Source organism: Sus scrofa, chromosome 6 (genome assembly GCF_054392235.1).
Source record: "Sus scrofa isolate SSC_HxYL_T2T_F1_AM1 chromosome 6, Sscrofa_HxYL_maternal_Yorkshire_Landrace_v2.0, whole genome shotgun sequence".
Lineage (NCBI taxonomy): Eukaryota > Metazoa > Chordata > Mammalia > Artiodactyla > Suidae > Sus > Sus scrofa.
This window is the reverse complement of record NC_139388.1, coordinates 47,948,009-47,975,906: the sequence shown is the minus strand read 5'-3', so window position 1 is coordinate 47,975,906 and position 27,898 is coordinate 47,948,009. Positions and strand designations below refer to the sequence as shown.

The 27,898-nt window shown below is 45.3% G+C and overlaps 1 protein-coding gene and 1 non-coding gene across 18 annotated transcripts in view; one reads left to right on the top strand and one right to left on the bottom strand.

The window, feature by feature from the left end:
- Positions 1 to 22,338, bottom strand: part of GARRE1 (granule associated Rac and RHOG effector 1) — a 97,185-nt gene extending 74,847 nt beyond the window's left edge. For 12 of the 17 annotated variants that reach the window (XR_014805984.1, XR_014805988.1, XR_014805987.1 and 9 more), the window contains exon 1: positions 22,306 to 22,338. The gene's annotated coding sequence lies outside the window, so the exon portion shown is untranslated. Of the gene's footprint in view, positions 1 to 15,381; positions 15,428 to 22,305 lie in introns of those variants that run through there. The other 5 variants (XR_014805985.1, XR_014805986.1, XM_084960361.1 and 2 more) reach the window with 1 other exon arrangement.
- On the top strand, positions 839 to 945 carry LOC146402330 (U6 spliceosomal RNA). Its single transcript, XR_014808700.1, has one exon. It is a non-coding gene; the product is annotated as a U6 spliceosomal RNA (small nuclear RNA).
- Positions 22,339 to 27,898: the final 5,560 nt, after the last annotated feature.

The window sequence follows — 27,898 nt, the reverse complement described above, 5'->3', positions numbered from 1 at the left end:
GGAAACCATAAATAAGATGAAAAGCCAACACACAAGAGTGGGAGAAAATATTTGCAAATGAAGTGACGACAAGGGATTAATCTCCAAAATATACAAACAACTCACGCAGCTCAGTATCAAAAAAAAAAAACCCAATCAAAAAATGGGCAGAAGATCTAAATAGATATTTCTCCAGAGACCAACAGAAGGCCAAAAAACAGAAGAAAAGACGCTCAACATTGCTAACTATTAAAGAAACGCAGGAGTTCCCATCGTGGCACAGTGGTTAACGAATCTGACTAGGAACCATCAGGTTTTGGGTTTGATCCCTGGCCTTACTCAGTTGGTTAAGGATCCATAAACTTCCATATGCTCTGAGTGCAGCCCTAAAAAGCAAAAGAAAAAAGTCTATACATAAATAAATGCTGGAGAGGGTGCAGAGAAAAGGGAACCCTCTTATACTGTTGGTGGGAATGTAAATTGGTATAACCACTATGGAAAACAGTATGGAAGTTCCTCAGAAAACTAAAAATAGAACTACTATACGATCCAGCAATTGCACTCCTGGGTGTCTATCCAGAGAAAACCACGATTAAAAAAGATATATGCATCCCCATGTTCACTGCAGCCTTATTCACAATAGCAAAGACATGGAAGCAACCTAAATGTCCATCAACAGAGGAATGGATAAAGATATGGTACATATATGCAATGGAGTATTACTTAGCCATAAAAAAGAATGAAATAATTCCATGTGCAGCAACACGGACCCAGAGATTATCATACTAAGTGAAGTAAGTCAGAGAAAGACAAACATCATATAATATCGCTTACATGTGGAATCTAAAAAAAGGATACAGTGCTCGCTTCGGCAGCACATATACTAAAATTGGAACGATACAGAGAAGATTAGCATGGTCCCTGCACAAGGATGACATGCAAATTCGTGAAGCATTCCATATTTTTTCGCAAAGACACATGTACTCCAATGTTCATTGCAGCACTATTTACAATGGCCAAGACATGGAAACAACCTAAATGCCCATTGACAGAGGAGTGGATCCAGAGATGTGGTACATATACACAATGGAATATTACGGAGCCATTAAAAAGAGTGAAATACCAGCAATTTTTGCAACATGGATGGACCTAGAAATTATCATGCTAAGTGAAGTCGGCCATACAATAAGACATCAACATCAAATGCTTTCACTGACATGTGGAATCTGAAAAAAGGACAGAACAGATGCTGACTCACAGACACTGAAAAACTTAATGGTCTCCAGAGGAGACAGTTTGGGGGGTGGGGGGATGTGCCTGGGCTGTGGGATGGAAATCCTGTGAAATTGGATTGTTATGATCATTATACAACTACAGATGGGATAAATTCCTTTGAGTAATAAAAATAAAAATAAAAAAAGGATACAAATGAACTTATTTGCAGAATAGAAAGACTCATAGAAGTTCCCATCGTGGCGCAGCGGAAACGAATCCGACTAGGAACCAGGAGGTTGTGGGTTTGATCCCTGGCCTTGCTCAGTGGGTTAAGGATCCAGTGTTGCCGTGAGCTGTGGTGTAGGTCGCAGATGTGGCTCGGATCTGGCGTTGCGGTGGCTGTGGCGTAGGCTGGCAGCAACAGCTCTGATTAGACCCCTAGCCTGGGAACCTCCATGTGCCTCAGGTGTGGCCCCAAAAAGACAAAAGACAAAAAAACAAAGAAAGAAAGAAAGAAAGACTCATAGACTTTGAAAACAAATTTATGGTTACCAAAGGGGACAGATGGGGGCAGCATGGACTGGGGGTTTGGGATTGGCATATGCACACTGTGGTATATGAAATGACTGGTTAAAAGGGATTTGCTGTATAGCACAGGGAGCTTTGCCCAATATTCTTTGATAGTCTTTGTGGGAAGGGAATCTGAAAAAAAATGGGTGTGCGTATGTGTGACTAAGCCACTTTGTGGGCACAGTGGAAATTTTCACAACATTGTAAATTAACTATACTTCAATAAAACTTAAAAAAAATAAGCCAGATGCAATAGGAAAATAAAAATGTAAAACTTCTGTACATCATAGGACACAACTGATAAGAGTGAAATGACAACCTAAAGAAAGGGAGAAAACTGGAGTTCCCATTGTGGTTCAGCAGGTTACGAACCCGACCAGTACCCATGAGGATGCAGGTTCTATCCCTGGCCTCACTCAGTGGGTTAAGGATCCAGTGTTGCTGTGAAGCATGGTGTAGGTTACAGACGCAGCTCAGATCTGGTGTTGCTGTGGCTGTGGTGTAGGCTGGCAGCTGCAGCTCTGATTTGACCTCTCACCTGGGAACTTCCATATGCCACAGGTTCGGCCCTAAAAAGGAAAAAAAAAGAATGGCAGAAAGTATTTTTAAATCATATACCTGAAGAGGAATTAACATCCAGAATATATAAAGAACTCACATAGGAGTTCCTGCCACAGCACAATTGGTTAAGAATCTGACTGCAGTGACTGAGCTGGCTGTGGAGGTGAGGGTTCGATCCCCAGCCTGGCGCAATGGGTTAAAGGATCCTCTGTTGCCAAAAGCTGTGGCGTAGGTCATACCTGTGGCTTGGATTCAATCCCTGGCCCAGGAACTTCCATATGCCACAGATGCAGCCATAAAATAAAATAAAGAAAATTAAAATAAAAAGAACTCACAGGAGTTCCCGTAGTGGCTCAGTGGTTAACAAATCCGACTAGAAACCATGAGGTTGTGGGTTTGATCCATGGCCTTGCTCAGTGGGTTAACGATCCGGCGTTGCCGTGAGCTGTGGTGTAGGTTGCAGATGCGGCTCGGATCCTGCGTTGCTGTGGCTCTGGTGTAGGCTGGTGGCTACAGCTCCGCTTGGACCCCTAGCCTGGGAACCTCCATATGCCACGGGAGCAGCCCAAGAAATGGCAAAAAGACAAAAAAAAAAAACCCCAAAAAACTAAAAAGAACTCATATAACTCAAAAACATAAAACCAAACAATTCAATTGTCAAATGGGCAAAGGAGTTGAATAGACATTTATCCAAAGAGACAAATGGCCAGTAAGCACATAAGATAACGCTCAACATCACCGATCCTTAGGGAAATGCAAAGGAAAACCACAATGAGATACCATTTCATATATATTAGAATTACTATTATAAAAAAAAAACACAGAAAACAACATGTTGGCAAGAATGTGGAGAAATGGAACCCTGTTCATTTCTGGTGGAAATGTAAAATGACATAGTTGCTATGGAAAATAGCATGGCAATTCCTCAAAAAATCATATCATTAATTACCACATGATTCAGGAGTCAAATAACAAAATGTGGTATAACCATTTAATAGAATATTACTCAGCCTAAAAAGGAAGGAAATTCTGATACATGCTTCAGTATAGATAAACCTATGTTCATCCATGTGGCAAGCTACCTCTCCACTTGCCAGGCCACGGGTCTACAGAAACCTGGCAGAGGTTGCAACACATGTGGCCTTAAGACAGGTGCTGTGGGAAAGAAGGCAGAGACGTCGTCTCGACTTCCAAAAATCACAGTTGAACAACAGGATCATCAAGCACCCTGGTTCTCAAGCTCAGGCCTGATATGGGTGAGGAGCACTGACTATTTCTCTGGGGAGTCTGTTCTTTACCTTTTACCATCTGTTCATAGCATCTTTCACACACCACCCCTCTCCCACAACTTTCCCTCATTTCTCTAGTCAAACATGTTCATCTGCTCTTATTTATTTCTTTCTTTTTAGGGCTGTACCTGTGGCATATAGAAGTTCCCGGGTTAGGGGTCTAATAAGAACCGCAGCTGCTGGCCTACACCACAGCCACAGCGACACCAGATCCGAGCTGAGTCTGTGACCTACACCACAACTCGTGGCAATGCTGGATCCTTAACCCACTGAGGGAAGCCAGGGATCAAACCTGCATCCTCATGAATACTAGTCAGGTTCTTAACCCGCTGAGCCACAACAGGAACTCCCCATCTGTTCTTTTGCAGTATTAGTTTTGCACTTAATCCACATTGCCCAAACTAATGATCAAATATAGATGAACCCTTTGAAGATGATATACAAATGGTCAATAAGCACATGAACAGATGCTCCGCAACATTCACTATCAGGGAACTGCAAATCAAAACCATGATATACCACTTCGCTACCACCAGGATGACTATAATAAAAAAGACACACAATAACAGGTGTTGGCAAAGATGAAGAGAAACTGGAATTCCTGGGAATGTAAAAATGGTGCAGATACTTAGGAAAACAGTTTAGCAGCACCTCAAAGGTTAAACATAGAATCACCATACAACCAAGCAATCCCACAACTACGTATATACACAAGAAAAATGAAAAACATACGTCTACACAAAAACCTGCATATGAAAGTTTAAAGCAATACAAATATCTAACAACTCAGTGGTATAGCCATACAATGGAATACCATTCTTCAGGCATAAAAGGAATGAAGCACTGATACATACCACAATGCAGATGAGCCTTGAAAACATCATACTAAGTGAAAGAAGCCAGGCATAAAAGGTCACAGATTGTAGGATTCCATTAGCATGTAATATCCAGAAAGTAGATTAATGGCTGCCTAGGACCGGGGTGAATGGGAAGAATGAGAAATGACTGCTAATGGGTACAGGGTTTCTTTTTGGAGTGATGAAAATGTCCCGAAATTGCGGCGGTAGTTGCACAACTGTGGATACACTAAAAACCATTGAACTATATGCTTCAAATGAGTTATATTTTAATAAAACTGTTATTTAAAAAAAAAAATAAAGATGAGCCACTCCACAAACAATTCCCTCTTCAGAGAAAAAAATACAGAACATTCTCTGTCCTCCCCAGTCCACAACGATGTAAATCTAAATATCCACCCTTGATAATGTGGAGGCACTGCAGGAAATTAGAGAGATTAGTGAAGTTATTATCCATGGAGTTCAAAGCCCAACTATTTCCATAGGGTTTTTTTTTTTTTTTTTTTTTGGGGGTTAGTTCAGAATGACACAGGCCATATTTAGAAATGCACTCCAGAAAAATGCTTTGAAGAATTTTATTCTCAACATTCACGAATTTAAAATATCCATCCAGACACGAGAAAATGCCTGAAAGATTCAGTTCTTAGTTCTCTCTCTACTTAGGACTACCTTTTTTGGCTCTCCTTATAAGTTACCACATTAAAAAGAGTGATAGTGGAGTTCTCACTGTGGCACAACGGGATTGGGGATATCTTGGGAACCCTGGAACGCATGTTCAATCCCTGGCCAGGCACAGTGGGTTAAGGATCCAGTGTTGCCACAGCTGTGGCTTAGGTTGCAGCTAAAGCTTGGACCTGATCCATGGCCAGGGAACTCCATATGCCTCCAGGTGGCCAAAAAAAGAAAAACAGGAAAAAAAAAAAAAAAGAAAAAGAACAATAGGAAAAAGTTCTCCTTGCTTTCCTCCTGCCCCTTAGTTGTCACTTTGAGCCACTCCCCTGACAGACCTGAAGTGCTGTGGTTCCTATGCCATGCCCTAAATTCTATTTCCAAGATCAACATATTCTCAGTGGGAGGATCCCCAAATCCATCTCTCTAACCCAGATCTTTCTCCCGTGCTCCAGACTCCAAAGAGTCAACCATCTATTGGATAGGTCCCCAAGTCAAACAAATGCTCAAAACCAACGTTCCTCAGTCTTTTCCATAGTCCTTCCCTGCCTTGGTGAACGGTATCACCATTTACCTACCTGAAGGAGCCAAAAACCTGGAGTAACCCTCTACTCCTCACTCTCCTTTATATCCAATTAATCACTTACGCATATCCTTTCTGCTTCCTTAACATCCCGCAAGTCTTTTCCCTTCTATCCTCACTGCCAATTCAAAGTTCAAACCATCTTTACATCCTGCTTGAATTACAAAGGACCCCTGAGTGATCTTCCAAATGCCTGGACTGCTCCCCTCTGGTTGCTGAGTGATCAACCATGCCACTCTCCTTCCCAACTTTCTCCCGCCATACCCCGCCCCATTTCTGCCTAGTTCTTGCTTGTGCCATCCTTCCTCTCACCATCTACACATTTAGCTCCCTCTGCCTGGAAAGTTCTCCTGGCTTCCTCTCACTCCTCCCGGATGTCTAACCTAGACGTCACCTCCTCTGCGAAGCCACCCTGACGAAGACTGAGGTAGGAGTGCCTCTGTATATAAACATAACATCCTGTTTGTAGCCAGTCTTAGCATTATCTTTACTGTATTGTAATGTACTGCATCACAACTGTCAGCTTCCCGGGTTTCCCTGTCACTTCCAAACGCCAAGATCACCAAGCTCACTGCAGATATTCGAGAGTGCTATGGAATTCCCATTATGGCTCAGCAGAAATGAATCTGACAAATATACATGAAGACACGGGTTTGATCCCTGGCCTTGCTCAGTGGGTTAAGGGTCCGGTGTTGCCATGAGTAGGCTGGCAGCCATAGCTCTGATTTGACCCCTACCCTGGGAACTCCCATATGCTGCAAGTGTGGCCCTTAAAAAGCAAAGAAAAAAAAAAAAAAAAAAAAAAAGAGTGATAAGCACATTGTAAAACATTCAACAGATATTTGCTGAATGATTAGTTCATCCTCAGTATTTATTTAATGATTCTTTTTTTTTAAATGGCTGCACTTTCAACATACGGAAGTTCCCAGGCCAAGGACTGAATGTGAGCCACAGCTGCAACCTATACTACACCTGGGGCAACACCATATCTTTAACCCACTGTGCCACAGTGGGAACTCCTAATGGTTATTTCCATAGAGCATTCATGCTGTCAGTCTTGCTATCCAGAGGCAGTAGCTAAGTGCTAGGTAAAAGGTTCTGCTTAAAAATTTTTTTTAAAAGCTGACAAGGAATTACCGTCATGGCTCAGCAGAAATGAATCTGACAAGTATCCATGAGGACACAGGCTGGATCCCTAGCCTCGCTCAGTGGGTTAAGGCTCCAGCACTGTTGTGAGCTGTGGTGTAGGTCGCAGACACGGCTCAGATCTCGCATTGCTGTGGCTGTGGTGTAGGCCGGTGGCTACAGCTCCGATTCAACCCCTAGCCTGGGAACCTCTATATGCCAAGGGTGTGGCCCTAAAAAAAAAAAAAGAGAGACAAAATAATAATAAAAAGCTGACAACATACCATGCTCGAAAGTCCTCCTCAACAAAACTGAACATTCAGTGACTGCAATGTGTCAAGCATTATACCTTTAGAAACATAATCCCATTTAATGCTCACTAGAACTGTAAAAGAAAAACAGCTAATGTTAACTGAAGGGGTACTAAGTGCCAGGCACTGAGCTATACATTTTGTATTTGTTTGTTACCTAATTTAATGCTTCCAAGGGCTCTCTGAGGTAGGTGAGGCGTGTAAGGAGGCTGAGTGAGTTCTTCAAGTTCCGGGCACATGGCTGAGGTAGTAGTCACCAACAGAGCTTGGGGCCTGGGAGTTGGCCCCCAGGAGCAGAGCTATCCATCACTGTGTTACACCATCTCTGTCAACTACCTAGACCAGGACATTCTGTTTATCACCCTTAGGAGATGGTTTCAAGCCGCAGTCCTCTTCGAATTGGCAGGAAGTTGAGGTAGAGCAATGAAAAGAAAGGAATCTCTCTGTAGGCAAAGACAGCCATGTCCCTGCTGATGACCCAAATTCAGCTCTCCAGGGAAGACCCCTCTCTCCTGGGACTAGACTCATATCTCCTCAGGTCCTTTAAATTTTACCTAGTCATCCTTCCATTCTCTGCTCATCCTGCTATATTTACTGCGTCAGTTAAAAGCACTATGAACTGTGCACCTAAACCTAAGGTGTTGGCCCAGATGGTCCCTGTCCTGTTCCCTTTCCCTGCAGTCCCTTACATTCAATCCTGCCAGTCCTGCTCACCACAGTTCAAATTTCCATCCTGTTCACCTGGTCTACCACGACTGCTCCATGAGCGTTAGCTGTTGTTACTGCTACATCCTAAATGCTTCTCACTCTCTCCTTTACACCAGCACCGTTCAGCTTCCAAAGAACCAGCTTTCAGGAACAAGCATTGAAGGCTGAAAGAGAACACTTTCTATGAGGACCAGAAATCAAGCCTCCAGATGCTCAGGCTCCAGCTCTTTCAATCAAAGCACAACAGAGAGACAACAGCAAACTCTAAGTAGCAAACTAAAAATATGTAAGAATGTCAGATGCTGGAAGAGAAACTAACAAAAAGCTCCAATCTCCAAGGAACCAAACATTCTATTTTATTCCATTTCACAATATTAGTAAGTTAGCACTCAATCTTTTAACACAGCGGTTCTCAAAAAGTGGAAAAGATGAGCTACACACACACACACACACACACACACACACACACACACACGCCCCCACCACCCAGGAGACATTTAGCAATGACTGGAAGCATTTTCTGTATGTCACAACTTGGAGTGTGTCAGTGGATAAGGCCAAAAATACTGCTAAATATCCTGCGACGCACAGGACCAGCCCTCTGTCCACCTGAAGTCAAAGAATTATCCACCCCAAAGGTCGACAGCACCACTATTGAGCAACTCGCAGCTAAACAAATTCCTTCCATGTTCCAGTACCTAATGTATAAAAAGGTACTTCTTTCTGGGAAGATGATACAAACTTCTCCTATAAGTTAAGCTACAACAGGTCCACTGGAGGTATCACTGGACAAGAGGCAGGTAAATGCTAAATACCTGACTTAGAAAACAAATGCCATGAGCTGGAAGGAGGGAAGCACAGAGGCTGAGGCCTCGTCCAAGATCTCAGAGAGTAGACAGGACTCCTCACTTCCCTCCAGGCCTGCCCATCAAAGCCCCCACGCAAATCCAGACTCCACCTCCCCAGAGGTCCCTTCAACCCACCCTCTGCTCCTGCCACACTGTCCATCCAGAAGAGCAGCTTCGCCACAGGGTCACTACATCCTACTGGTGCCACTGGAAAAACCCCTCACCTACTTCACCAAAGCTCTGCCCTCCAGCTGGGCAGCACCCAACTTCTGCCATTCCCGGGCCCAGGAGGACCTGCTGTCATCTCACCCCAATCACACTAGATCACAAAAGTGTGTTCCTACGATTTCTGCAGGAAGGGGGTAGTGCAAAGACAAAGGTGGAAAATGCTTTAAATGGCTGGGCCCTAAAGCCTTCTCCTCTGCCACCTAAAATCAGGGCTTAGCAGCAGCCAGCCAAGAGCTGCCTTACTTCCTGTAGTTGCTCCGTTAAAAAAAAAAAGGAAGTGGAGGGGAAGTTCACAGAGCAGAAACAAAAGTAATCACTGCCTAGCTTCCTGAACACAAATCACTGAGCAGGGAGGGTGCCATTAAAACATCCAAATGGAAAGGGAGAAAGGGAGAGCCACAGCCAGAGGAAAGGAAGCAGCACCTCTGGGTCCACCAAGCCTAGACTATTTGTGTGCCCGAGAGGATGTCCCTAAAGAAAAATACGTGGAAATCTGGACACTGGTATATATAGAAAGTTTCCAGGGAGTTAATATAATATTAATCCATGTTAAATTTAAAGACTCATGCAACAATTTCCGAAACATTAAAGTCCTAACAGTAAAAAAATGTCAAGGAAAAAACTTTAAGGAGGCCGTAATTCAACCATATTTTTCCTAGTCAAGATGTGGCTACTGAGAGTTCCCGGGTAGTTCAGTGGTTAGGATTCGGTGCTTTCATCTCTGTGGCCCAGGATCAATCCCTGGTGTGGGAACTGAGGTCCCACATTGAGCTGTTGCATGCTGTGGCTAAAAAGAACAACCAACCATAATAATAATAATAATAATAAAAACCAAAAAGTTACTAGGAGTTCCCTGGTTACCTAGTGATTAAGGATCCTGTGTTGTCCCTGCTGTGGCTCAGGCAACTGCTGTGGCACAGGTTTAACCCCTGGCTCAGGAACTTCCACATGCTGCAAGGGGGGTGCCAAAAAAAAGTTACAAAACAACTGATTGGTTAACAATATCTGGGGTTCCCTCGTGGCTCAGAGAGGGTTAAGTATCCGGCATTGTCACTGCAGTGGCTTGAGCAGCTGCTGTGGCACACATAGATCCTTGGCCCGGGAATTTCCACATGTAGTGTACACAACCAAAAAAAATTTTTTTTAAAAATCTGAACGCCATGCTTTGCTATACTGAACTATGAAAACTCAAATAGATAGGAAAAAACCCTACTAAACAAAATTCTAATCATAGAATTCTTTAAAAATCTAATCATAGTTAGACTCTATCATTAACCACAGTTAAAATAAAGATGCTTCCACGCCTGTGCCCACCAACACGGCTCTACTCTGTAAGTTGTGCCTGAATGCTCCAGGCACCCAGGATGCAGAGGTTACCCATGCTGGTGTCAAGGAGCTTCTGTACTAAGTGGGACTACAAACTGCCTCCACGGGGTAACGCCTGACTGCCCCTTGTACTGACACGTGCTCTAAAAACAATTTATCATCATAAAATATGACATTCCTCTAAACCAAAGCAAGGGAGTTCCCACTGTGGCACAACAGAATCGATAGTGTCTATGCAGCAGCAGGGACACAGGTTCGATCCCCTGCCCAGCTCAGTGGGTTAAGGATCTGGCACTGCTGCAGCTGTGGCAGAGGTCGCAGCTCTGACTCAGATTTGATCCCCGGCCCAGAAATATCCATATGCCATGGGGTGGCCAAAAAAGAAAAAAATAGGAGTTCCCACTGTGGCTCAGTGGTAATGAACCCAATTATCATCCATGGAATGTGGGTTCTATACTGGCCTCGCTCAGTGGGTTAAGGATCCACCGTGAGCTGCAGCAGAGGTCACAGGCACAGCTTGGATCTGGTGTTGCTGTGTCTGTGGTGTAGGCCGGCAGCTACAGCTCCAATTTGACCCCTAGCCTGGGAACTTCCGTATGCTGTGGGTGCAGCCCTAAAAAGATGAAAAAAAGGAGATAGAAAAAAAGAAAATAATTAAAAATTTTAAAAATAAAATAAAACCAGGAGTTCCTGCTGTGGCACAACGGGATGGGTGGCATCTCCAGAATGCTGGGTTACAGGTTCAATCCCTGGCCTGAAACAGTGAGTTAAGGATCTGGCATTGCTGCAGCTACAGCATAGGTTGCAACTGTGACTGGGATCTGATCTGTGGCCCAGGAACTCCATATGTCCAGGGCAGCCCCCCCAAAATTAAAAATAAAACAAAGCAAGTTGTTAGTGGTAGGTCTGAAGAGTTTTTATGTTTAGTAATCTACACACAACTGATAATTTCAGTTAAGCAGAAGAAAAAAATATTCTGGAAGTTCCCCTGTGGTGCAGCAGGTTAAGGATCAGGTGTTGCCGCAGCTGTGGCATGGGTTCAATCCCTGGTCTGGGAACTTCCACATGCCGTGGGGGCAACCAGAAAAAAAAAAAAAATTCTAACCACAAAGTCAACAGAGTTGAAATTTAGTTTCAAAATAACAAGGTTAAAAACAAAATAAGCCAAATGTGCTAAACAGTCATACAGATGAAAGACAGTTTTAATTATGTTTCAATTGAGGGCATTTTGGGAGGAAAAAGAAGAAAATGAAAGGCTAGTTTATTTTTTAATAGTCACTGCATAAATATGGAAAAAAGTAAGTTAAATGGATGATAATCACCATATATTTAATTCCATACCAAAAAAATGGTGCATATTTAATGAAAAAAATCAATTATTACTTGGTCATGCTGAGGACAGACCTGTTTGATTTTCTGGGAAATCAACTTGCTGTATTCTAAGACTTATGTGTAGTCTTTTTATGAAGTCAAAGACTCAAAATTTGCTGCCATTAAAACAAATTAAATATTAGAACTTTTGAAAGAATTTTATTAGAGGAACACTCTGAGCCAAAAAATCTTGGCTAAACAGAAATCTTCAAAAGAAGGGGGAAAAGGGTGGGCGAGGGCAAAGCCTTGCCAAGAAAAGATTTATCTATAAACAACTACCACACATCAACAAAGGGTGAACAAAGTGGCTTCTAAAAGTCTGAAAAAGTCTGCTTAGGTGAAACAAAGTTTTGATTTTGTTTTTGTTTTGGTCGTGCCCACAGTATGCCAAAGTTCCTGGGCCAGGGACTGAACCTGAACCACGGCAGTGACAACACCAAGTTGTTAATGACTAGGCCACCAGGGAACTTCAAAACAAAGTTTTTATGCATAAATTGAAATAGTTTTGGATCAGTAAAAATTTGCACATCAAAATGTGCCCAAGCACTACAAAAACATTCTTGACAACAAATTGTGCTGCTGATGGAAATTCAAGTATAAATCAAGGAGTGAGAATAATTTAAAGTAACTAATTACTAAAATTTTTGTTTTTGGTCTTCTTAGGGCTGCACCCACAGCATATGGAAGTTCCCAGGCTAGGGGTCCAATCAGAGCTGCAGCTGCCAGTCTACAGCCACAGCAATGCCAGATACAAGCTGCATCTGCAACCTGCACCAAAGCTCACAGCAATGCTGGATCCTCAATCCACTGAGTGAGGCCAGGGATCGAACCCATGTTCTCATGGATACTAATTGGGTTCATTACTACTGAGCCACAAAGGGAACGACTAAAAATTTTTATTTATTTATTTTTGTTGTCTTTTTGCCTTTTCTAGGGCCGTTCCCAAAGCATATGGAGATTCCCAGGCTAGGGGTCTAATCAGAGTTGTAGCTGCTGGCCTACGCCAGAGCCATAGTAACGTGGGATCTGAGCTACATCTGCAATCTACACCACAGCTCTCGGCAATGCCGGATCCTTAACCCACTGAGCAAGGGCAGGGATCGAACCCACAACCTCATGGTTCCTAGTCGGATTTGTTAACCACCAAGCCATGATGCGAACTCCTTAAATTTTTATTATAGTTGATTTACTATTAAAATAAGTCATTTTTAGGGCTTCCATCATGGTGCAGTGGAAACAAATCCAACTAGGAACCATGAGGTTGCAGGTTCGATCCCTGGCCTCGCTCAGTGGGTTAAGGATCCAGTGCTGCAGTGAGCTGCGGCATAGGTCGCAGATGTGGCTCGGATCTGGCGTAGGCTGGCAGCAACAGCTCTGATTAGACCCCTAGCCTGGGAACCTCCATATGTCTCAGGTGCGGCCCTAAAAAGACAAAAGACTAAATAAATAAATAAAGTCATTATTATTTATTCTGCTTTTTAGGGCCGTACCTGTGGCACATGGAAATTCCCAGGGTAAGGGTTGAATTGGAGCTACAGCTGCTAGCCTACACCACAGCCACAACAACACGGGAACCGAGCCACGTCCGCAACCTACACCACAGCTCACAGCAACACCAGATTCTTAACCTACTGAGCGAGGCCAGGGATCAAACCCGAGACCTCATGGATCCTAGTCAGGTTCTTTTAACCGATGAGTCATGAAGGGAACTCCAAAAAAGTATGTCATTTTTAAAAATCACAAAATGTTGAAGCAATTTTTCAAATCCAATTTGCCAGAATTTTTTTTTAATCTACACCTACTAAAAACCTGCAGTTTATTTTGGTCCCCGTGAACTACAGCATGAAAGGCCTTGATCTGCTCAGCTCTGACTCATTCTAGTTTCAGCTCAGTTATCCAAAAAGTTTCTAAACTTGTAAAAGCAAGTTGAACTAGTAAAAACTAATGTATCCATTAGAAAGTTATTTAAAGAAAACTTAAAATTCTAGGAGTTCCCGTCGTGGCGCAGTGATTAACAAATCCGACTAGGAATCATGAGGTTGCGGGTTCGATCCCTGCCTTTGCTCAGTGGGTTAATGATCCGGCGTTGCCGTGAGCTGTGGTGTAGGTTGCAGACACGGCTCGGATCTTGCGTTGCTGTGGCTCTGGCGTAGGCCGGCGGCTACAGCTCCAATTCGACCCCTAGCCTGGGAACCTCCATATGCCGCTGGAGCGGCCCAAGAAATGGCAAAAAGACAAAAAAAAAAAAAAAAAAAAAAAAAAAGAAAGAAAGAAAACTTAAAATTCTATAGTGCTGCTCATTCTTAACAACCTGCACTGTGGAACCTATCCAAAATTAACCTCAAATAGAGGAAAATGAGTATTTATCAAGAAGCTTACATATAAATGGGTAAATCAAACTTTAATGTGGAAATTATTTCTCTTACTACCCAGAGGAATTATATAAATTTTAGATAAATGCACTTCAGACTTAGGACCATTCTGAAAACTTTAGGTATCTACAAAAAAATTTTTTTTAAATTACTGTACAGTTGATTCACAACGATGAAAAAAAAATTTTTTTTCCTTTTTACATCTGCACCTGCAGCATATGGATGTTCCTGGGCTAGGGGTTGAATCAGAGCTGCAGCTGCTGGCCAATGCCACAGCAATGCCAGATCTGAGCTGCATCTGTGGCCTATGCTGCAGCTTGTGGCAATGCTAGATCCTTAGCCTACTGAGCGAGACCGAGGATCGAACACACATCCTCATGGAGACCCGCTGAGCCACAATGGGAACTCCCATAACCATGAAAAATGTTATCAATGGATATTATAGAAGCTCTCTCCTCCAGGCCGGGAACACTGACTCCAATCATGCACACCCGGCCAGCCTTCCCATCTCTCAAAGAGAACAGCAAATCAGAGTTACAGCTAGGGAGCCCATTCTTCTCCATAAACATTCCAGCAGGTCAAGCATTTAGTGATGAGGTCATCCAAGGAGCCTCCTCTCCATCCCAACCCCATCCCCCGCATCCCTTCCCGAGGCAGGGAAGAAAGCTCTAGAGAGCAGGCCAGGAATGACTTGGGTTCTTTTCTTTCTTGTCTTTTTACGGCTACAGGTGCAGCATATGGAAGCTCCCAGGCTACAGGTGGAATTGGAGCTACAGCTGCCAGCCTACACCACAGCTGCAGCAATGCCAGATCCAAGCCACGTCTGCAACCTACACCACAGCTCACGGCAAGGCTGGATCCTTAACCCACTGGGCAAGGCCAGGGACTGAACCGGCATCCTCATGATACCGGTTCAGGTTCATTATAGCTAAACCATGATGGGAACTCCATCATGTTCTTACCTTATAGGTAAGATGCTCCAACACTAAGAGAAACAGCTACTTCAGGGAAACAGCTACTGTCTAAGTGCAGCAGCTATGGATATGGATTTGAGAGACAGACTGACCTAGATAAGAAATCCTGCTCTCTCAGTAGTTATCAGCTGAATGAATGGCACTTACTAATTCTTTGACCTTAGGTGAGTTACTTGAACGCTTGCGCCTCAGTTTCTTCAGCGCTGTGGTGAGGATTAAATCCATAAGGGATGGCACGTGGCACATCCCGAGTCTCACTCAGTAAATGGCAGCTACTGCTCTGAAAGAGGCAGGTATTTCATGTCTTTTGAAATTCTTCATTCGGGCCTATTAGTAAAAATACGGACTCTACCCCACCCCCAACACCTCGCAGTTACAACTCTCAAAAATCTTACCTTCTTGCAGCTCTGGCCCCAGCGCCTCAAGTCCTGGCAACAAACTGAAAGGAGTGCTGCCTGTGTTCTCCAAAGCGGAAGAGGTCACGGCCCCTCCCATTTTCCTGCCCACCGCTCCCTCCTCTTTCAGCCCCAAACCAGCAGAACATGGACACTGCTAAGGAAGGGATCACCTCACACTACGAAGTACACTACAAAGTGACTTAAGCCAAGAATGTGATGCATTCCCTCCTAGCCTGAGACCCAGAGAAAAGGCAGGTCCTTGTGAGCTTGTGAGAGGGCCCACTTTCACCTCTCCCTGCCTAGGTTACCAGCCTGCAGCACTCAAGTCTGGGAGCTAAGCCCGCTGTCCTCTGCCTCTGTTCTCAGGCACACACGTCTACCTCTGGGACCCGGAAACTCAGGTATTCCCAGGTTCCCCAGTCACGACCACCATCTCGCTAGCACCTAATCCCCAAATCATTCCCAATAAGAAAATTGGAATTTTTTGTCAATTAATATCTAGCTCTAATTTCACATTCAAAAACTCACACGGTGATTCTTTGCAACTACCAATTTGAAAAAGCACATTATCTGACAGTGGCCTAAACATAAGGAATACAGTCAAAATGGTTTAAAACAACAACAAAAAAAAACCCATCTAGGAACGAATCCTAGAAACCAACTCAGTAAATGTAGAGGCCTGCATCCAGGATGCCCAGGCAATGCTGATTACAAGCACCAACCTGGAAGTTATCCACATGCCCCGCATTAAGGGGTTCATTTAAAAAATCACATAGGAGCATCTCACAACCATATGAAAGATCAAGGTTAAGCTACCACATTCCATCAAGCCTAAGCTGTCATCATTATAAATCCTATCATTATTTTATATATGCTAAGAAAAACTGCCATCTAATGATGACCTGCCAACGCAGGACATACCCCAGTTTCAGGCTCCCTCAAGGCTCTTTCCTGTCTCATTCCTCTGCCGTCTGGGACACACATCACCTTTGCAACATGCCTCTTTGTGCGCTTTTCTCTCCTTTTACTTTTTCAAGAAGTTACTCGTTTCAATGAAACCATCTTATTGCCCTTTCAGTTCGCAAGGAGCCTTTTCTGAGCTCCTCTAGCCTCCACTGCCATTGCCCATCACTGGCTCTGTGTGTCTTCCCTTTGCAGATGAACTGTAAGGACACAGAGGCTGGCCGCGTCTTTACATTCACTGCGGTGCACAACACAGGCCCATGACGGCATCACCATCAATACAACCCACACCTGTCAGGAACTGTTCTAAGGACTTCACAAATATTAACTCCTTTAAGATTTGCTATAACCACAGGAGGTCGGCCCTGTTTCGTCCCTTATCTTCAGACAGGGTAAACCGAGGTAAAGAGAAGTTATAGGACTTAGAGGTTAGGGAACAGTTAAGTTAGAGGCAGGACGTGAACCCAGGCAGTCTGGATAGAATCCTTGCTCTTAACCTCTACCCTGCATTTGTTCATAGCAGACTTTTTTTCCCCTGTTTCGGCCACACCGGTGGCATATGGAAGTTCCTGGGTCAAATCCGAGCCACAACGGGAACCTATGCCACAGCTGCGGTAATGCCGCATCCTTAATCCACTACACCTAACTGGGGATCGAACCCATGCCTCAGCAGCGACCTGAGCTACTGCAGCACCAATGCTGGATCCTTAACCCACTGTACCACAGCAGGGATGCCCAGACATTTTAATTTTTAATTGAAAATATAATACATATATACAGTGGAAAAAATTCGTATCATACAAAAGAATATGCACGAAAAAGCTAGGTCTAACAACCTAGATTTCCAGGACCTCATCCCAAAGGCAATCACTGTTTCTTTTCTATCATTCCAGCATTATATTTCTACACTTAGAAACCTATTTCAGGAGTTTCCATCGTGGCTCAGCGGAAACAAATCTGACTAGCATCCATGAGGACACAGGTTTGATCCCTGGCCTCACTCAGTGGGTTAAGGATCCAGCATTGCCATAAGCTGTGGTGTACGTTGCAGATGTGGCTCAGATCTGGTGTTACTGTGGCTGTGGTGTAGGCCGGCAGCTATAGCTCTGATATGACCCCTAGCCTGGGAACCTCCATATGCTGAGGGTGCCTAAAAAGATGAAAGAAAGAAAGAAACCTATTTCGTGTATATGCCTCTCTCTCTCTTTTTTTACACAAATGGACACATACACACATTGTCCTGAATTTGCCTTTTTCACTGAATGAATTTCTCTGAGCTCGATGCATATCTGCACCTGCCCCGGTTTTATTCAATTCTAAAACATATATTTTCACACTTTAACACAAGATGATTTCATGAAGTCAGAGAATCTTGGTGGGCTTGGACGTCATCAGGAAACAAGAGTCACAAAAGGCTTTTACATGTACAAAAGATATCAAAGTTTAGTCAGCCTTATGCCAATGTGCAAAATGAATCAGAGGCAGAGACCTAGCAGGTGACATTGACATGTCACTTCTCCTGAAATAGTAAATATCTACATCAGAGGGTTGTTATGAGGACCGAACAAGGTAACATACACACAGCACTTCGCTCCAAACCTGGCTAGCACAGTGGGTCTAAGGGATGGACAGCACCTGACACATTGTTAGTGCCCAGTAAGTTAGAGACTGTTATTAATGATTTCTGCAAAAGCTGGCCCCACTAACTGCTCAATCTCATTTTTCTATTCCCTATTCATATCTATCCACCCTTCACCCTAAATCTCCTGCCACACACATACCTCAGCTTTGTTCACCTCCACACCTTTGTAGCCACCATGGCCCTGCCTAAAAGTCCTCTCCCCTTCCTGTGATGCTGGACTCACTCTTCCCCACAGCACTCAGCTCGAGCACAGCCTTCACCGGGGAGACTTCCCTGACAACTGCAGCTAGTCTCTGAACAAGCAGTTTGGGAAGAGCCTGTCTGTCCTAACTGCCCACCTTCTGGGCCTCAGCTCTGTCAGTGCACCCAGGAGCAAGCACGTTCAGGGGGACTGACTCAGGCTATCTAAGCTCAAAAATGGCTGATGTAGTAACCAGAAGGCCAGTTACTAAGCTTATAAGTACTGGGGAGAGCTAATACCTACTGAGCACTTACCAGGGGCCAGGCAGCAAAGAGGAAGATGCTACCATTATCCCCATTCTACAGATGGGGAAACAGAGACGTTAGCCAGCACCCAAGACCAGGATCTGATCCAGCAGTCAGGAAGCACACCACTCTCAACTCCCATTTTCCTGGCAGGAAATCTCCTTGTGAAGCCATGTTCTCATCAAAAGATATTAAGACCACGAAGGCAAAGCAAAGGGAAAATTCTTCCCACTAGAGGCATCAACAGAGATGCACCCATCTGTCTGGTAGTACAAAGGCTCCATAGGGGACTGAACACAGTTCCTCTGGCTTGGTCCTCCAGACAGTGCTACAGACATATCACCAATTCCTCTTTTGGACCCACCACCCCAATTTCTACAGACATCATCCCAACTTTCTCCTTCTAGAATCAGACTTTCTTCTGAGGATAAAAAAAATGAAGTTTAAGCATTTGGCTACAAACACATTCCAATCATGCCTTCCAGAGGTTATAGCTGGGTCATTTTGGTTGAACTTAAAAGTTTTCCCTCAAATTCTCAAAACTACATTTACAAAATGTCTCTTGGCTTATATCTTTTCTATAGGTAGCTGATTTAACATTTATTCGGATTCCATTCTCAGATGATCATTGAAGTGATTCAGTCAACAAATACCTAATTGTTCCCAGAACACTGTGTTCCTGGAGATAGCAGCAGTGAAGAACAGGTAAGATCTCTAAAACCTGGTGGTGCTTATTATGTGTCTCCTGCTTCTAGGCACATACAGTACTTGATGGCAATTGCTTATGTGGTTATCTTCCCTAGGCTGTGTGTTGAAGCTTAGTATTCCAATCTTCCAGCACAGTAACTGGCCTATACTGTAACTGCTCCATAAATGTGAGGTAGCTAAATTCCTCATCCAGGGTGGAAGCATATTATGTCTCAAGTTCCTGAAGGCAAAGGTACAAGTTTAAATCAAATTGCAGGGATAGAAAGCAAACAGCAAATACAACCCAAATCAAGAAGGAAGAAGAGAAGTGATACCTCAGCAGGTAAGAACTTTAGAGTCATGGAGGAAAGGCCACTTTGGGAAGCAATGAGGGGCTCCATCACCTGGAGAAAGTAGGGCCTCAGGAACATGTCCAGGGATCAGTTAAAAGGAGAGAAAGAAATGACTTGCAGCCAAGTCTGGGTTGGAGTCACTGAGTGGAAACAGGGTTGGGGGTGAGATGGATCTCTACCTAGAAGTCACATAATGGATGAATGGAAAGGAGCATGAACGGGAAAAGAGGAAGCGGTATTAGGAGCAGCATTGGAAGATGCTCCCAGGCAGAGGTGGAAGAAGAAAAGCAGCAAAGACAAGTGAAAAGGCACAATCTTTCTTTCTTTTTTTTTTTCTTTTTTTTGGCCAGGCCCAAAGCATGTGAAAATTCCCAGACCAAGGATGGAACCCAAACCACAGCAGAAACCTGAGCCACTGTAAGTGACACTAGGTCCTTAACCCACACAAGAAAACTACAGCACAATTATAAAGTTAACACAATGACCACAATCATGGTCAAAACGTCAATGACCACAAAAAGTCAAATGGGCCAACAAAGAAATTTGCAACAATAAGAAAGTGTGGCTCACCATGCCAAATATTTATGGTCAAGGTCAAGGGAAATGAGCAAGCAGCGGCTACTGCATCTATCAAATAGGGGACCCTCAGGAGGACCTTTTCAGTGTAGATAAAGACATGTGAAGTACAACCCCCGACAAACACAGTCAGGCTCTCGGTGAACTTACAGAGTAAATGGCATCCTGCTTTTTCTGTTACTCCAAAAAAGCAATTCCTTATTCAAAGCGACATTCTCTGTCCACCTTAGAAGGTCATCATTTTCCACTCAGTACAAAGTCACAGGAGTGAAAAGGAGAGAGTGGACACCCAACTCATGTGATGCCCCAATCCACTAGTTCTCAGATACAATAATTTTCCTACAAACTTGTTAGACCCACTTGATAAAAACCTTCTGATGTATTAGGCTTCGCATTTTCAAGGAAATAAATATTTAGTAAAATTTTCAGCAGAATCATGTGCAACTTGTTGAAAAATTTTTATAGAGGATGCTTAAAACATGCCGTCTTCCAAAAATCCAGAGATAATTTTAGATTGAAAATCTAGGCTTGCCAAGGGAATCTGAGAACTTTTCTATCTTGGTCTCCAATGCTAACCTACGTATTCGTGTGCAAAAATAGAGGAAGATTAGAATCTCAAATGCCAGACTGAAAAGTTGCCACAACAAACCTGAACTCTTCATATGGAGTATGTTATCTTGTCAGCAAGAAAGCAAATGAAACAGCAATAACTAAACTTTTTTACTTTAAAAAACAAAAAGCAAATCTTAGAAATGAAATACTTCTGGACTTGTAAAGGAAAATGATTTCAAAAAAAAAAAATACTGAGTGGAATTTTAAAACAGCATACATAAAAGCTAAGTATCAAATGTGTAAGCAGTCCCTCACAAACAGATACTTAGAACTTCAGGTCTAAAATGTGATACAATGGCAGTTATAGCTTGTTCAATCAAAATTAGGAAAACTAACCCATGTGGAAAATATTTCACATCTTAAACCCAAAGCAAATTTTAATTAAGTAGTTAAAACAAATAAAACCATGAAATGAGAAGCAAATATGGACGGATGTTACAAATAATTGGGCTGGAGAATAATTTTTGAAACTGCAACAAAAGAAAAAATAATACTACATATTTTTTAAATGAATGTTACCTCTGACCTCATTTGTACATTTATCCTAAAACAACAATCAGGCAAATCCTTTTGGCAGAACTGTCTACCTTGTGACGAACTGGAAACAATCTACATGTTCATCAGTAGGGCTTGGTTGAACTGAAATACGATGGTATACTATGAAGTCCATAAAAGCGATAATATATCTCTGTATATACTGATACACCAAAATGTTACTGTCACTGAGTGGTAGGTTGGAGGATGACTGTCACTTTAAAAAGTGTTGTACTTTTTATGCTGTCTTGAATGTGAAGGAGAATGCTTTTATAATGGGGGTGAGGGGCGGAAACAAGCTATTTTCAAAGTGGGTGTCCCCCCAAAGCTGAGTACTTATCTGGCAAAATTTGTACGGTGTATAAACAAAATTCTTATCATGCCAACCAGGCATGCTTCTTTCCTCGCACCGCGCAGAGCAGGAAGACACACCCCTGACCCTGCGCTCGCCCCCAGGGTGTGGGTCCTTCAACCTCAGCCCCGGCCCTCCCAGGGTCCCCGCCGAACCGCCCGCGGCCCGACTGCGCCAGCGGGCTCACAAGGGCCGGAAAAATCGTGTTCCTCGGGGCCCGGCCTGGACCAGCGCGGCGGGGAAGGTGAGCGCAGCTGGCCGACAGCCGCGGGGCGGCGTGAGGGCCGCGTCCCCAGGCAGTCCCGGCGGACCCCGGGACTCACAGGCCGCCGTCTCTCCTTGGACTGCTCGGCGGGCTTCCGGGAGTGGGTCCGGCGCTGGCCGGACCTCCCTGGCCCTGGTGGCCCGAGGGAGCGCCCCCCTGCCCCGCGTCCGCTGGCTCCCCGCCGCGCCCCCGATCCCAGGCACGACCCGGGAGGGCCCTCCAGGCTTCCGTCCGCCCGGCCAGCGCCCCCAGAGCCCGGCGTCCTCCACATCGGACGGGCAAGGGGCGGGAGCCGACAGCCCTGCGGCCCCGAGCGGAGTGGCGCCCCGAGAGCTCGTCCAGTCGCCAGCCCCACCTGCGGCCCACCGCCTACCCGCCCTCCGCCCCCAACCCCGAGCCCGCCCGCCCGCCTGCCTGCACCAGGCAGCGCCCGCTCGCGCCCGCTCCTCACCTGCGACGCGCCCCGGCCCCTAGCGCACCGCCCGGACCGGCTGTGTACACCGGAAGTGACGTCTCTGTGCCGGCCCCGCCCCCGCCCCAGGCGGACGCCGAATGGCTGTGCACTGAGCGGCTGGCAGCCGACTCTCCCCCACCCACTGCGCGAGCGGGGCGGGGGCGGCCCTGCACCTTCTACCCTAGGGACCGAAGACCTCCAAGTGGGACAGCCAGGGTGGGGGTTGAGGACGCGCGGCCAGAGCCTGCAGGGCCACCCTCGTCCTCCAGTACGGCTTGGCCTCTGGGCGGAAGGGATCAGCTGCGTTCTCACAGATTTATTGTCGAAACTGATTACTGAAAAATTGAGCGCTTGCTAGATGCCAGGTCTCGACAGGCACTGTAGGAACCAGATAATGCCCTCACCCTCATACGTTTATCCTCTAGGGGTGGAAACACAATAAAATTGTTATAGCTACGCTTGATGATATAGTGCCAATTGCGACAAGTGGTAGGAGGGGAAAGTGAAAGAGGGAGGGAGAGAGTCCCCTGACCTAGTGAACGAGGGTGTTCAGGGAATGCTTCCCTCAGGAAAAGAGCAGAAGAGAGCAGGTCCTAAAAGGGAGAAGAAGAAGAAGAAGGGAAAAAAAAAAAAACAAAAAAAAAAACTAACTTGGACTTTCCTTTGTGGCTCAGGGGGTTAAGAATCTGACTAATATCCATGGGGACGTGGGATCAATCCCTGGCCTCCCTCTGTGGGTAAGGATCCAGCATTGTGTTGAGCTTCGATGTAGGTTGCAGCCGCCAATTGGATCTGGCAGTTGGGGGGGCTGTGGCATAGGCCTGCAACTGCAGCTCTGATTCAACCCCTAGCCTGGGAACTTCCACATGCCTCGAATGTGGCCCCAAAAAGACAAAAACAAACAAACAAACAAACAAAAAACCAAAACGAACAACTTGAAGAAGCAGGGAGTGAAGGGACATTATGGCAAAATAACATCAAGTGTCTTTAGTGGCTTTGTGTTCAAGAAACTAAGGTGGTGAGAAAGTCTTAACTGAGAGCAAGGGATGATTTTACCAAAGCTGTGGGTTTACTTGGGCTGCAATGTGGGCAAGGACTAGAAAGAAGATGGAAATTCGTATGCCTTTGTTCAATAGCAACAATATTCATAAAAATCAAAAGGGTGAAGCAACTCGTGCTCACTGATGTATGAACAGATAAACAAAATGTGGTCTATCCATACAATGGACTATTATTCAGCCTTAAAAAGAAGGGAATTCTGGAGTTCCCATTGTGGCTCAGCAGGTCAAGAACCGAACTAACATTCATGAGGATGTGCGTTCGATCCCTGGCCCCACTCAGTGGGTTAAAGGATCTGGCGTTGGTATGAGCTATAGTGTAGGCTGCAGACACAGCTTGGCTCCAATGAGGCTTGGCTGTGGCTGGCAGCTACAGCTCCAATTTGACCCCTAACCTGGGGAACTTCTATGTGCCACAGGTGAGGTCCTAAAAAGAAAAAGGGGGGGGGAGGAAGGGAATTCTGACACATGCTATAGATGGATGAAGGGTGAAGTGTGGAGGTTATGCTGAGTGAAGTAGGCCAGTAACAAAAGGATGAATATTCCCTAATTCCACTGATATAAGGTACGGAGAGTAGTCAAGTTCCCAGGGACAGAAAGTAGATGGTAATTGCCAGGGGCCTCAAGGACCAGACTATGGGAAGTTTGTAATTAATGGGTACTAAAGTTTCAGGTTGGGAAGATGAAAAATTCCTGGAGATGGATATGGTGTTGGTTGCACATCAGGGGGAATGTAGTTAATGTCACAAAACTATACATTTAAAAACGGTTAAAATGGGGAGTCCCCACTGTGGTGCGGTGGGTTAATGATCCAGCTTGTCTCTGAGGAGGTGCTGGTAGGCTAAGGATCCGGTGATGCCTGCAGGTGTGGCATAGGTCAAAGCTCCAGTTCAGATTTGATCCCTGGCCCAGGAACTTCCATAGGCCTAGCGTGCAGCCAAAAAAGAAAAAAAAAATGGTTAAAATGGTAAATTTTATGTATACTTTACATTATCTATAGACAGATGTAGAGATTAGTTAGGAGGCCATTTCAGCTGTCCAAGCAAAGGTGATCCTGATTTAGACCAGGACCTCCAAACTTTTTTGTTCTTGAACATTTATCAGAAAAAAAGTTTGAATATCGTCCAGATTCATTTTACCTATAAATTATATGTATGCACTACACTATATATGTAGGCACTACAATTATGTCTATATGATTCACAGTATGAAACATACATAAAGAGAGTTTTCTTTTATTTTACTTTATTTTGTCTTTTTAGGGCCACACCCGAGGCATATGGAGGTTCCCAGGCTAGGGGTCTAATCAGAGCTGTAGCCACTGGCCTACACCAGAGCCACAGCAACACAGGATCCGAGCCGCGCCTGCAGCCTACACCACAGCTCACGGCAACGCTGGATCCTCAACCCACTGAGCAAGGCCAGGGATCAAACCCGCAACCTCATTGTTCTAGTCGGATTCGTTAACCACTGAGCCACGACGGGAACTCCCCAGGCTAGGGGTTTAATTGGAGCCATAGTTGCTGGCCTACTCCACAGCCATAGCAACACCAGATCCTAGCTGCGTCTACCACCTACACCACAGCTCACAGCAACGCCGGATCTCCAACCCACTGAGTGAGGCCAGGGATCGAACCCACCTCCTCATGGATACAAGTCAGATTTGTTTCCACTGCACCGCGACATGAACTTGAGGTGGTTGGTTTTTTAAGATAGAAGAGATTTAAGTATATTTCAGTGGCAGAAAGGATGATCCGGTTGCAAGAGGCTGAATATACAAGTGGAAGGTGATGTGGCTCAGCTCGTGAGGTTCTGAAAGGGCTGGAGGAGGTCTGAAATGCTTAGCAACAGATATACCGCAGGCTGCAGTAAAGAGTGAGGGGAGCTTAGCCACAGAGGCATGAGAAGAGTGAAAAATACCTGAAAGCAGGGAGGAGAATATGGTAGAATTTCCAGATCGTCTTGAGGATCTACTTCAGAAAGTTGATAGACACGTCTTTCCTATTAAGCAACTTGCTGCAGCAGCTTTCAGCTAAAAGTGAAGAAGATGGAGCAAGGATTCACCTGCAGGTTGAATAACAGAGAGAGGGGTGAGTGTTACTGATATAATGGGCTGTGGAACCCAAGCTGCTGGAGAAGAGATGTGACATGGAAGAGGACAGCTGGGTTGGAGGAAGTGTCCCTAGGTACTGGTGTCATCTTACCTATGTAGGCTGGAAAATGGACCAGAGATGATGGTGCTCGGCTTCTGAGCGGGCCAACTGTGGCTCCTGCAGTCTCAGGACAAGCCTATCTCTTCTCTCTTTTTGTCTGCGCCCTCAGCATATGGAAATTCCCAGGCTGGGGATCAAACCCTTGCCACAGCAATGACTCGAGCCACAGCAGTAACAATGCCAAGTCCTTAACCCACTGAGCCACCAGGGCACTCCAAGCCCATCTCTTATTCCGAGGTTCTCTTAGTTCCTTCTACAGGCCCCCAAAGCCTCCAGTAGCCATGCCTAGAGGGACCTGGTAAACACAGGATGGGGCTTTATTTATTTATTTATTTATTGCTTTCTTTCTTTTTTTTTTAAGGGCCGCATCTGCGGCATATGGAGGTTCCCAGGCTAGGGGTTGATTCAGAGCTACAGCAGCCAGCCTGCCTCACAGCCACAGTAACACCACATTCAAGCCGAGTCTGTGACCTACACCACAGCTCAGGGCAACGCCAGATCTTTGACCCACTGACTGAAGCCAGGGATTGAACCTGCATCCTCGTGGATACTAGTCAGATTAGTTTCCGCTGCGCCACAATGGGAACTCCCTGGATGGCTTTAAAGAGGCCCCCTGGCAGGCTCCTACCCACTTGCCCAACCACCATTGCTCACTTCACTCCAGACCTCATGGTCCCAGAATGATGTGCTTGGCACCATCTGAGCCCCTTCTACAGATTTCAATCCAGGGCCAGAAGTTTCCCGAGTCCCATTCAGCCATGCATGTAGTTCTTATTGGAACTCAATATGGACACTACCAAACTTGGGGCCCTGTTGGTGGCCTCTCTGGTGCCCTGAGCGCCAGGCTGTCTTGGATCCTTCAAGCGTCCCTGAGGATAATTTATATTGTGGATATATCAAGTTTGGTGGGTTTTTTTTTTTTTTTTTTGTCTTTTTGCCATTTCTAGGGCCGCTTCCCGCGGCATATGGAGGTTCCCAGGCTAGGGGTTGAATCGGAGCTGTAGCCACCGGCCTACACCACAGCCACAGCAATGCCAGATCCAAGCCGTGTCTGCGACCTACACCACAGCTCACGGCAACACCGGATTCTTAACCCACTGAGCAAGGCCAGGGATCGAACCTGAAACCCCATGGTTCCTAGTCGGATTCGTTAACCACTGTGCTATGACAGGAACTCCTATCAAGTCTGTTTTGTGATGGCATCTCTAACTATCATGCCCACCTCCTAGAGGTCTGAACTGTTTATTTTTATCATCCAACACACATACATATGGAGAAGAGAAAAAACACCCAAGTCTCCATTACACAGGTTTGAGACATTTGTTAACTTCATGTCATCTCTCTCTCTCTTTTTTTTTGTGGGGGCAGGGGGCTGCATCCATGGCATGTGGACGTTCCTGGGCTCAAACCCATGCCACAGCAGTTACCTGAGCCACAGCTGGTGACAATGTCCAATCCCCAACCCACTGTGCCACCAGGAAACTCCCATGTCATCTCTTTAATGCAAGCTCCCTTGCTCCAGAGGGCCTAGAAAAGGGGATGGAAGGCCCAGGCCAGGAAACAGGGTCTCTCCCTAAATTCACCCGACCTCCTGTGTACTGGTTAGAGGCAGAGGTGGAGCCAGATCCCATGGAAGGGATGAGAGCCCAGAGGTTGTTTCCTGGGAGAAGTGAGCAGAGCAGGATTTCAGGAGCTCCTCCTGTCATCAAAGAGCCCTGTGTTAGTGAAATGGGCCAGAGATGCACTTTGACTTTGGCCTCAGATGCCTCTGCTTGCTGAGGGGAAAAAAAAAAAAGCAGCAAATGTTTTTTTGCTATGTCTAGATTTGTGAGGGCTCCACATTCCTCACATCAGAAGAGCTGCAGTATGGGGGCGTCCCACATGGAGGGGCTCATAAGGGATTAGAGAACTGATTTTCTTTTTCTTTCTTTCTTTTAGGGCCGCACCCGCAGCAATGGAAGTTCCCAGGCTAGGGGTCGAATCAGAGCTGTCGCTGCCGGCTTACACCACAGCCACAGCCACACCAGGTCCAAGCTGTGTCTGTGACCTACATCGAAGCACGCCACATCTACACCAGATCCTTAACCCACTGAGGGGGACCAGAGATCAAACCCTCATCCTCATGGATATGAGTTGGGGTCATTGCTCCTGAGCCACAACAGGAACTCTGAGAACTGATTTTCTAAAGCAGCCAAAGTTATTACTGTTGGCTTGTGCACTCTTTATGGGGTAAAAGCCAGGGCTCCCGGGCTGGGCTTTTCCATGTTAGTTTTAGCAGCTGAAAGAAGAGCCTCCCGGGAAGAGGTTTTCACAGCCAAG